The following is a 12,535-nucleotide window of genomic DNA, read 5'->3' as shown; positions in this document are numbered from 1 at the left end:
GCACTCAGACCAGAGCCCCAGAGACGGAGGGGGGAAAACAACCGCTCCGTCAAAGAGAGGAGGAGAGAGTGCAGACACGGTAGAGGAAAGCCTGCTAGCATGCTATTCATCAGTTTTGATGAGGTCGGGGTTCAGGCAGCCCTGAGGGGTGGTGCATGACCCGCCACCTCTCACCCCTGACCCTCACCCAGCACCTGGAGCTGAGGTATTTCCTCATAACATTAAGTTGTAACATTTTGTCTCTATTAAGGTGAAGTGGGGCCACACGGTGGAAGACGTGGAGAGAGCGTGTTTGCACAACAGCACGACGATCACTGGTTCGATTCTCTGCCTTTTCTCTCCTGTTCTGCCTGAGTGGACGCGAGTTTTCTCCAGGTATCTAACCCCCGACCGCTACACACACACACACTCCCCTGCAGTCCCAAAAACATGCAGGATTAGTTTAATATTTAACACTAAAGCAGGGTTCTCAAACTCCTGGGTCGTGGGACACTTCTGGCTCTTCACTTTCTCGTCTGGTCCAAAACTTGACGTCAAATTAAAAGTGTGATTCAGCCGTTAAAAGGTGAAAAAGGTTGCAGAAACAGTGTGGATCTAAGAGGAAAAGACACGAAGAATAAGCAGAGACAAAGAAAAAAAGTTTCAAGACAGATGAGGAAAAGAAAAGCCATTTTAAAATAAAGAATAAAAGAAATAGGTGTGGACGTGAGTGGTTCTTTTGTCCATGTAACCCCGCCCTCCGTGGACGACTGTAGCGTTTGGCTCCAGCTCCACCAACGACCTTGTGAAGGATTAAGTCGTAGAAGACGTTTGAATAAATGAACGTGGAGACGTGGACGGCTGTAAATTTGCTGACTATCAATGGAATACATCACATTCCAGCAAGCTTTGTTTCTGTGTTTGAAGAACAGGGAGTGGTCGACCGAGGGTGACGGGGAGTGGACGACACGGACAGGAAGGTGAAAACGCAGGGAGGATAGGGAGGTACGGGAGAAAGAATGGAAACGGGAGGACGGGGGAGAAGGAGGGAGGACAGGGTTACAGCTGCAGTAAAGAGGTCAGAAAGAAGGATGGTACTTCAGTTCAGCAGCTAAAAAAAAACCTGTAGTACTTTGGATACCTGGTCATCTGTGCACAGGTCCAGGTGTGAGGACCTGGACTCCGACAGTATCTGTTCATCACGTCAGCAGACCCCGACCCCGACCCCGCTGCTGTTCTTAGGCCCCTCTGACAAACAGACTCAGTAATTGTCGTAATCCCTCCAATAAATATGACATCTGAGCCTGAGACTCTATATTTGCCCCGACCGCTAAATCTTCAACTTTGACCTTTTACCTCAACCAAAGTTCTTTATCTTTCTTCTGGTCGTATGTCTTAATTTCCTGTGAGAAGTCTCTCCTCCGGCCGCGTTAGGCTACTTAAAATAACTGTAGTTGGTTTTTTTTACTAGTTGATTGACAGTCTGCAGCAGAAACAAAGACAAACGCTCAAGGCAAATATGAACAAGCAGAAACTCACACACCTCTGCACCTACCTCCCTGGATCTCTTTCATTTACCCCCTCCCCCCAATCCTCCCCACCACACACTCTTCTTCCAGTGCCCCTCCTCCTCTTATTTATGCCCGCACAGCCACTTTGTTGTGCTTTTAGTGGCTGGGTTTGTAGATTGAGCAGATGCTGCAGCTGATATTCCACGATTCTGCAGCGAGCTGAGATAAGAGCAGATTTATGCCACAGTAAGGAACGTGGGGGTAATTGTAGAAGCTTTGATGATGCGGCTCACGGCTCTTTTCTACCCTCGGCTGCTTACCAACAAGGACACCCTCAGATTTAGGAGTTGGTCTCTCAGGGTTTAAAGTCTCACTTTTTAGGCGTGCACCTCCTTTGACAAAGGCCTGTGCAATACTGCACGCAGAAATACGCAGATACTACTCCCTGTAGTACTTCACAGTCATATGCGGGCGTGTACATTAGCTGGGATTAATTCCAGCATCTTTAAAAGCACTTAAGAGCGTGACACAATAACTGGGGGAGGAGGAAGGGGGGGTGGTTCATCATACTCCAGGATTTTTATGGGCTGTTTATTTATAGCTGCTCAGACTGGCACTCGGCTAAAAAACATATGACATAATGGGGATGTCAGATAACATTTTATCTGCAGATAAGGTTATCTCGCTGTGGATTTCTCAGTGACTCACGTGTGGCTGCAGTTTACCATAAAAACAACAGTCCTGGTACAGACACCAGAGCTAACGTTAGCTACAACAGTCCTGGTACAGACACCAGAGCTAACGTTAGCTACAACAGTCCTGGTACAGACACCAGTTTATCCAGACCACAATCGACCAGATGATTGGGTTCAGAATTTTAAAAAGTCTTCAAATGTTAAATACGACAGCTGTAATTGTACTGTGACTTTTTACTAATCTGTGAATGTAGCAGACAGATGACAAATGTACAGAGAACCAGTGATGAAAATTATACATTTTGTTCTAAGCTTTGTCTGGATTTCTATTCCTTGATTCAATCATCAATCAATTAATTAAATAAATCCTCCACAGTTTAAATTCACTGACGATGTCTGTAACCACAGCCTCAAAGTGTTAACGGGAGAAAATCCAACGGTTATGAGGTGGTTGTGGCTTCGTTAATCTGCTCTCAGATTAGACTTGAATTTCATTGGCTCTCCAGTTGAGCGCTACTGAATCATGTGTTCCTGAGTGATGATGTCACCCCGAACATGTCAGCCACACCAGGCAGGAACAACGACACGTTGATCTGTGGAGCTTTGGAGTCTGATCTAACTCTTAACCGCCGCAAGTGGGCTCAGACTGGACCGATAGCTTTGTGAGGAATGCAAACACACACACACACACACCATGGTCAGCACACACACTTGACAAAGCCCACAATACACACCACTCTTATCTTCCTGCCTGCCCTGACCATCAACCCAGGTTTTCTCCTTGTTCTCGAGGACTAAGAAAGACTTTGTGCCGCTGTCCCATGACTTATGTGCGTGTGTGTGTGTGTGTGTTTTCTCGGAACAGCTGTTCCTTAAGGGACATTTCAGGCGGGGGCGCTAGAGTCATGGGGACATTCTGCAGGTGCTTTTGGAGTCAAAGAGTATTTCAAGGTTTAAGATTTAATTTGGAGTTAGGATTAGAATTGGGATCAGATTGGAGGACGGGATTAGCCATACATCTGTACGCAGCGGCTGATTGGCTCAGGCGATAGTGATGCGGATTCTGTAACGGCGGGCGCAGGTTCAATCCCATACTGGAAAATACTGAAGTTTTAGCCATTCACACACAGTCATGTGTTTGATTCCCAGAGGAAGCACGTACGTGGCGCCTGCAGGGGGCAGTCTGTTGCAGCAGATTTGCTGGTAACACAAGAATTTCCCAAGTGTGGAATCAATAAAAGTATTATTATTATTATATTATTATATATTATTATTCCCTTTTGTTGTTTTGATTTTCTCAAGACCCTTAGTCCTCACAGAGACCAGATCCAGGTCCTCCAAAAATGGGTGTGTGTGTGTGTGAGGCTGTTACACCACTGGGACACACACTCAGAGGACGGAGTTCTAAGGATGACAGAGGGGTGATAATAGGACGATCATTAGAACCCCCCGCCCTCTCCCCCCACCACAACAAAACCCTCTCAGATGATGCACACCACCAGATCAGAACAGGGACTGAACCCGGTCCATGATGATGATGCTGGGATCAAATTAGATCTCAAACCCCTGCGTGTCATTAGGCAACAATTATTTCTTCAGCACGTCAGCTCTGTGGGCTACTTGTTTCATTTCCAGCCCCACCAAGGAGAGGGGAGGGGGCAATGACGCAGATCTTCTGCTCCAATTATATCTGCATCCTGCAGTCTGCTCTTTACAGCACACACACACACACACGGACACACACGGGACAGAAAGTACACACTAGCTCACAGACACACTTTGAAATCCACACTGCACGCAGAGCTGCCAAGAAATGCATGTAGCAGTCAGAAAATAACAGACTGGAAAACTCACATGCACGCACACACACTTGAACCCCACCCCCCCCCCCCAACCCCCCCACACCCCCTACACATACACACACTACACTGAAAAGAAGGCACGTCCACAGGTCCTGTCCATCACACAGACCCTGATTAGAGTGGATTCAAATGCCCTCCTTTGTTGCCCTCTCACTTTCTACTCTTTCTTTTAGCCCCGCCCTCTTTTCACCCTCTTCTCACCAGTTCTCACCCTCTCTCTTTCACCCATCCCTCTACCTCTCTACCCAGAACCTCCTTTCACTTTTGTCGCTCCCCTTTTATTTTTTTTCTCATCACCTNCAAACATGTAGGGTTAGTGTGACCTAATGTTTGACAGACAAGTCGCCCCCGAGGAAAGACTCATCTATCACAGGCTGGTAATTCTATTAGAACGGACAGAACATTTACCCCAGGGCCGACATTTGCCATATTCTCTCCATCAGTTTAACTCTTCTCTAAACCCTGTGGGCCACAGGCCTGGGCCGCAGAGTGTAGGCTATCAAATAATCACTGTTAGTTGATAACATGTGTGTCTTTATGTGCATGCGTGTCCTAAATTCCAGCCCCTGGTCTCAGTGTTGTGCTCTTTGATATTAAGCATCAAAGAATTATTTTCTCTTTTCAAATTCTACTCTCAGCTGAGAGGCTGGAACGCAACGAGCGAAAGAGTGAGAGAGTGAGAGAGTGAGTGGAGATGGGAGGATGACATCCACCTTCTAATCAGGATCTCTATCCAGATTCCACAGTGTTTATATGTAGACAAAGATGGCTACACCAAACATCCATTGTCTAAGCTCGTTATCAGCCCTAATTACTGATATGTGAGACACCGACACAGGAGAAGTGGAGGGTTTTGCTCGTGCGTCTCCTACCGCGGCGGTACATGTGTGATATGTTTAGCTCAGATTGTTGTTTGTCTGTAATCAGCAGCTTTCCTGTCGGTCCCGATCGCTGGGACGATGAGCTGGAGGTGGAGTCAAGCGGCAGAACCAGAACAGAGGCAGGAGGAAGACGTCTGGACAACGATCAGCCACAAACAGGAAATGATGCTCTGGATGCCCCGGCTGTCGTGTTTGGCCTTGTTGCCGCTGCAGTCAAATCAAAGCAGCATGAATCTCTCATACAACAACTTCCTCAAGTGTCTGCCTCCGAAAATAGTTGGTTTACATTAACAGATCTTTCCCACTGTTTGGGTCGGCTCCGTGTTTGGACTGGGATCGTGTTGTTTGCGTTCATGCCCTTGTGTTTCCTTTAGTGAATGCTTTGCAGAGCAGGAGATGGACAGGAAACATGTGTGGCTAAGTGCTTGTGTGTGTGTGTTTGTGAGGCTCTGTTGTCTCACTGGTTAATGGCTGTTTGATATTGATTACAGCTGGAACGTCTGAGTCACATGCTCCTTTTCCTCGGCAGATAACAAGGGTTAACCACTTGACCCAGTACATGCCAGTGTGGCTCCAGTTCTACCTGCATCTGCAGCCCCCTACTGGCGCAACATCTCCTCTGCCTCCGCCTGGGTTCTGACCCTCTGGTCTCCAGTCCAGCTGCTGATCACCGCCGTGTTACAGATGTCGCCTTTCTTTTTAAAATCATGTTCCTCCAAAAACACCAGAATGACTAGTGTTTAAATACAGCAACAACAGACCAACCCTGTTCAGCTAAGTACCGGTAAGTACAGTGTACTTCCTAAAGTAGGCGGTGCCAGCCCCCCCTCCTCGTTCACTGAAGGTTGCAAACTATTGCACGGGGAATTCATGAACACAAATATATTTTCCTCATTGAGCCACGAGGCATAAATGTAATTTAATTGTCTTTGTTTGGGGATGGTAATAAATAAAGCTCAGTGGAGATTTGAAGCAATTATAACTTTTTGACTTTGGGGGTGTATATAACCTAATTTTCTTTTAGTTGTTGAATAATTATTTTGTCATCTTTGTGATAATAAGGGCTTTTATTTTGAAAGGTTTCTGCCGTAGTTACGGAGTTTCGCTGTAGAAAATCGTAGTCACGCAGAGTTAGATGGAGGAAAAGAGGCGGAAAAAGGAGGTGATAAAAGTATTGTTCGCGGTATTAGCAACCCTACGACACGGCACAAGGTTAGCATTTTTGTTAACGTGGTTCATCAGGATTAGGGTTAGGGTTATCTGTGTTTAAATTACATCTATATCGTCTGATAATTACCGCTTAATTGTCATTAATTAAGTTCCAACGGCTTTTATAAGGTATCGTTGTGCTATGACAATGTTTGGAAATGTAATTGATAATAACTATTTGATAACAACCAATGCAAGAGAGGAAGATCATTTATTGCTAATAAGCTAATAAATGATCTCGTGAATATTAGCCTATATATTAGCCAAAGCCCGCCTTGTTAGCCTATATATTAGCCAAAGCCCGCCCCCTTTTTTAGAATTTCAGTTTCTGAGCCTGTGATTCTTCTGCGTGCCATTAGAGGTATCCTGAGTACTACTAGAGTTAGGTGTACCACAGTTTGAGAACCACTGTTGTAAAGCTTATTGAGCACAGATCAAAAACAAGAAATGGCCGTGATTTATTTTCAGTGTGAGGTTGTTGGAGCGACTGCAGGCCGAAGCAGCTTCATCCCAGAATCATGATGTCATGGTTTCGGTGTTTGCTAAGTGTAAATAACAGATTGGGTTGGATCTCTGTCCTCGGAGGTTCGAGGAAAGGCAGGGAAAAGGCTACGGCCAAGGAAGAAAACATTCTTCATTTTGGAGCTGAAACTAATTAGACGACGAGGGGAAGAGAGTGATTCCACACAAAAGAAGAAAAAGAAAAACAAACTTGGTTCTTTGGCAGTGGCGACGCAGTGGCGACAGTCGTTTCAAAGCATTCCAAAAATGCACACCTGTTAATTTTGATTAAAAAAATGTTTTTAGACATAATCATGAGACCATTTTTTAAAACTATTTTAGTTCTTTAGATTTCTATAGTTACTGTATATTTTCCATCCTGTAACATGAGGTTTTTGTGGGAAATTGATTTCCGTGTCAAAACTGTAAAGTCAGTTGAGGCTGAACGTGTTTTGTGAATTTTGGTTTATACAAACATACAGAAGGTGAACTCAGTTTTCTGAAAACAATATACGTATATTCATGCTGATAGGAAAAAAAAGGGGAGATTATCTTTGGTGAGCAGTCAAATATCAGATGGCAGTGGAGTTGTTGATTATGGTCTTCGCAGCTGTATTTTTCAGCGTTGGCCCAGTCAGATGTAAATGGAACAAATTCTTTCCAAGAGTGTTTTTTTAAAAGCCTTCTCAGCAGTAGGTCCTCTCAAACTGAGATATAAACTTAACTACGTGTTTCTTAGGGGATGGAAAAAATCCTCAGGATGTACTTACAGTTTATACAGAAGTGCAGCAGAGAGAGAGAGAGTCTTAAACTGGTACTTGTCCTTACTTTTAGGTCAGTGACTTTGTGTCTTCTAGACACTGAGGCAGATCACCTGGTTCTGCATTAGGCAGCGCACTAAATACGTTCACTTCCTTTTGTTTACTTTTTATGTTAAGCCTCTTCTTGCCAAAAAGCCCGAAGGAGTTTTCGTGTTCAGCATCATATTCAGATGTCATGGCAGGCAGCGAAGAAAAAAAGGCAGCGCTCGCACACATTGCACAATCGTACTCTGTGCAGTTCTATCAGCTCTGCAAACACAACAAGGCTCCTGCTCATAATCTCATTTTGAGGTTTCAGCTTCTCTTCTGTTAGCTCACTCGCCGCAGAAGTTGCCTGCGTAACATTGTCTCTGTCAAACTGTGGTCTTGTGAAAGCCCGGTGTTTGGCAACGAGGAGCATTAACTTTATACAAGCATATTTGTCCAGTTCAGCTGCCTGATTCCAGCTGTAATGATGCTAAAGACCGTGATTTTTCATTTCCACTGAGCATGTCGTGCAAACGAAGCACTTTCCTTTTACTGTAACTAAAAACCATAACCCTTCCCTAACCTTTGGGTGATCAATTTCTTCTGAAAAGCGCAGCCTCTCCTCCGTACAGTCACTGCGATGGCGCTCGTCAGTGACGACATGGAGCTGCGGTGAGAGCCGCACTCACTCACAGGCCCGCGGCTAAAGAGGTTCTTTTTTTTTTTTATTCACATAATTATGATTGATGAGAGTCATTTTTATCTACACAAAACATGGCCGAGCGTCATCAGAGACACACTCCGTCCAACTCACTCTCCGCTCAAACACACAGATTGTTCAAACAACCTCAGACCGAGCAGAGTGGGCATTAAACTCACACACAAAACCAAAATCCTGCCACATTCAGGCTAATGGAAACAACAACACAAACACAAGAGTAATGTGATGAATATATTTATGTCTGCACAACGTACTGGTTTATTTATACTCACTATACTGCAAAATATTGTCCTGTGAGTACTGCCATGTTTATCATGATATTTATTTAGTTCCTGTTTTTGAGTTCTAAATGTTTTTACTACTTTTTAGTGTTTATATTTTTACTTTAGTGTTTACATTTCTGGGTTGGGTTTGTATACAAAAACATGTGTTTCAAATATATTATTTGATTAAAAAAATGAATTTAAATGATGGATTCATTCATTCATACTTCAAAATATTCTGTTCTACTCTGTTCCTAACGGAGCAGGCTGTACGTGTGGACAGGACTCCCATTTACATCTGCTCATCAGCAGCGTGTTAGCTCACCGTACACCAAACACCGTAGCATGCTGATGTTAGCATTCTTCTCAGAGCACCACTTTGTCCTGAGAAGTAAATGGCACGGCAGGATGAGCAAGCAGTTTGAAAATGTCAGCAATGGTTTTTCAGGAGCGACGTCTCGTTGTTGTTTCAACTTCGCCTGTCAGATGAATACAGATCACACGGTTCTGTGTGAAGCCTGAGAACTCCTGTTGTGTCAGAATGCTATTTAAAGTGTCAATAATCAGCCGCCTGTAAAGGTTCACCTGACGACCTCATTTCATAGAACACTCGCTATTTCATGGTTGTCTGGATGGGAACTCTAACATCGACTGCCTCCTCTGTCACTGTCACGACTTTGTTGTTTATTATCTGCTGAAGATCCTTCATCATCCCGTTTGTTCTCCACTCATTTGAATTGTCTATTCATCTTCTACCAATCATTCCTTCACAGCCAAGAAGAGTTCTCCAGTCCATCATTGGACCAAAATATACTGATAAAAAACAACACCAGGAATATTTGGTGATAAAAAATCCATACAGTAGAACAGCGATACAATATTGTGACACGAAATATTGTGATTTTTCAGTTGATATTTTCTTACACCCCTTTCTTACATTTCTTTTTTTATCTGGTAAAGACCTTTGTTGATCTTATCAAAAACATTCACTGCTCTTGCATCAAACTCTACACAACAATTTCTTCAGAAGCGTTATTGTCTTCGCACAAAAAAAAAATCAGTTTCTAATTTGTAGCTTTTTTGTTCACATTCTGTTACAGCTGTGCCCCCCCCTTCCTCCCCGTCGACCCCCCAACCTCCCCTTTGTTTGAAACTGCTGGTCTATATATCACCATTTTTTCCCTTCATTGCTTCCAAATGAAAAACCCCTTCACAGTACTGTACTGAACGAAGAGCGTTTTTGATTCTGCTGCCCCCCGACTGTGGTCTTGGCACGTCGGCCATCATTGTCTCGAAGCTATTGGTCAGTCGGCCTCGGCTGCAGCTGTGGCCGACGTCAAAGTCCTTCGCAGGAGGCGTCTCATTGGCTCACAGCAGATCAGGTATCTATTTGTGACCTTCTGATTGGCTCCTACCGTATCAGGTATCCCATACATCTCAGCCATCAGACGGGACATGCCATCCCAGCGGCAACTGGCGAGTGTTTGCTGTTACCATGGCAAAGTTCTGACGATTTGAAGCCAGACTCTGGCACTCCAACTTCTGTGGGCCTTGTTATCACCCCCCACCCATCCTCCTCAGACACACACACACACACACGCTGAGATAATTATAAAGCAGTAAACATTTGGGCAAACGAGGCTGATTTTCAGCTCATTGTTTGAAAAACATTTATGGGCTGTCAACCTACAAACAGGATGTTATGAAAATAATTTAAAGAACCATCACACAGGCTCTTATCATTTCCTTTCCAACTGTAGTCCATTCATCCTCCTGTATTTAGCTTTGTCACAACCATTAGGGGGCGGCATTGATTGAATAAATTCAAGGAAATGTAGGGGACTCATTACTGCTCTTCCTCTCTCTCTCTCTCTCTCTCTCTCTCTGCCTCTCTGTCACACACACACACATACACACACACACATACACACAAAGGGGGCACAGACATGGACATGATCAATTATGTGTCAAGCGTTCCTTCCTCAAAGAATGAATGGCTCAATGACTATAGGAAACCGACGCTCCATTGTCTCTTGACACTGAAGACTAAGTTCTCATGCAGTTCATTATGCCAGGAGGGGACGACTAGGAAGAGATCCAAAGAGACCATTAATCATCATATCCTTCAGCCAGGAAAAAAGGAAAAGAAAGGACTAAAATAACACACTGTAATCCTATACAGTCAGCCTTGGGGCTTTTCAAATGCTTCATATACCTGTGTATATATAAATCAGGGGACGGCTCACAATATTATTGTAGCTCAGTCGTTAAGACGAAATACTGCAAACCCACTGATGGTACCTGGAACCGATTTAATGACCTCTCCACAGACGACGTCACAGAAACGTCTCAGTTTGAACGTTGACTTCAGGTACAAAGACGAGTACAAAGACACGCAGCGCTGTGTAACGCACACATAAACAACTATCAAATTACACAACATGTAATCAACACGCTGTAGGAGCGACATAACTGAAACTTACTGGGAGTTATTTATAGTCCAGAAAGACAAATGATGTCAGTGAAGAAGAAAGATATTCACTTTATTTGAATTAATGAAAAAGCAGATATTTGCCATGAATAAAAAAAAATCCCTGAAAACTCGAGTATTATAGTATTAATATAAACCGGTTCAGACTGGTCTGGAGTTTCCTTTGATTTGATCAGATGTTTCATTGAAACCACAACAATAAAAAATTTCCAAATCAAACATCGCATCTTTAACCAAACTGGAACGGAAACCTGCTGATCTAGAACCTGCTGATCTAGAACCACATGATGGTTTGTTTTTGTTTTTTCTTTAGTTTCTCAAACACAACTGAAAGAACATTTAAAGGAGGTGGATTTCAGTCCTTAGACCAGACAAAGACGCAGGTTGTGACCTGGTGTCAAAGGTCATCCTACAGGACTCTACAGAGAAGGAATTCTCTGATCCAAACACCACCTAAGAAGAAGAAGAGAGGAGACAGATTTGGTATTTCTATAAATAAAGATTAGTACATTTCGTCGGTAGATTTCTATAAATAAAGATTAGTACATTTTGTCGGTAAAAAAAAAACAATCTAAATCCTTGAAAACATTCACCCAGGAACCAGAGGAACAGTCCAACACTGTCACGTCAGTTTCTCTCCTCACAGTTTCAGTATGACGAACAGGCCAAACTCCAAAGTCCGCTTCAATTTGGGCCGACGGCTCCAGGCTGGAGGAGGCGCTGGAGATGTGGGGGTCAACCCAATAACAGCCCTCGCCGCTCCGCTCCCTCCCTCCCTCCACGTCCCCATAAATGTTTTCCAAGTTCGGACAGAGCGCTGTGATTGGCCGCGGCTTCCTCTGTGGGCCGTTCCCACTCCTGCGCCGCGCTGGGCTCGGGTTACAGACGAGCTGGAGCTGCTGCACGCACAGGAGCGCCGTGACTTTTTCTTACGCCGGCGTGGAAATGTTGACGAGCGGATTTGGAGCCTGCTGAGGCTGCTGAGAGGCTCTGAGCTCACACTGGGACTTTAAAAAAAAAACAACAAAATTCTGTCTCCGTGCAGCTACAAACCTGCGAGGAGGACCGGGGGTGGAGAGAGAGAGAGAGAGAGGCAGAGAGCGAGAGAGAGAGACTGTGTTTACGAACCGGGCAGCAGCAGCAGCAGCAGCAGCGCAGCATGTCCGGGTCGGACTAAAGGCTGCCCTGCTTGGAGCGCGACAACACGCTGAGAGCCGGGAGGAATATTCCACAATAGAAACTCAATTCCTCTGCGACGTCGAATACCAGCAGCGGGAGGAGGAGTGAAAGATAAGACTGGAATGAAACGGACCTTCAGATTCCCAGCGTGCTGTGGATTCGTGGCTGACGGATGTATGTGGTCATCTGTGGGATAGACGCAGCGACAGGTACAGACGCAGCGGGGGAGCGGTGACAAAGACGCCGAGCAACGCAGTCCATCGGCAGCTGCATCGACTGGTTAGGTCTGTTCTACCTCTCGGGCTCACTGTAGATCTTATCAACGAATCGTACAAAAGCGAGGGGTTGGTGTTTTGTCTTAGCCGCGGGTCAACCCGGACACTTGACTCTCAGAAACCCACCACAAAACCAGGGTCTTCCCCCCGCGGGTCCGCCAAGGACGCGCGGCTCTGGGA

The sequence above is a fragment of the Cynoglossus semilaevis genome, chromosome 15, assembly GCF_000523025.1.
Source record: "Cynoglossus semilaevis isolate Cse_v1.0 chromosome 15, Cse_v1.0, whole genome shotgun sequence".
Taxonomy (NCBI): domain Eukaryota; kingdom Metazoa; phylum Chordata; class Actinopteri; order Pleuronectiformes; family Cynoglossidae; genus Cynoglossus; species Cynoglossus semilaevis.
This window is presented reverse-complemented; position numbering follows the sequence as displayed.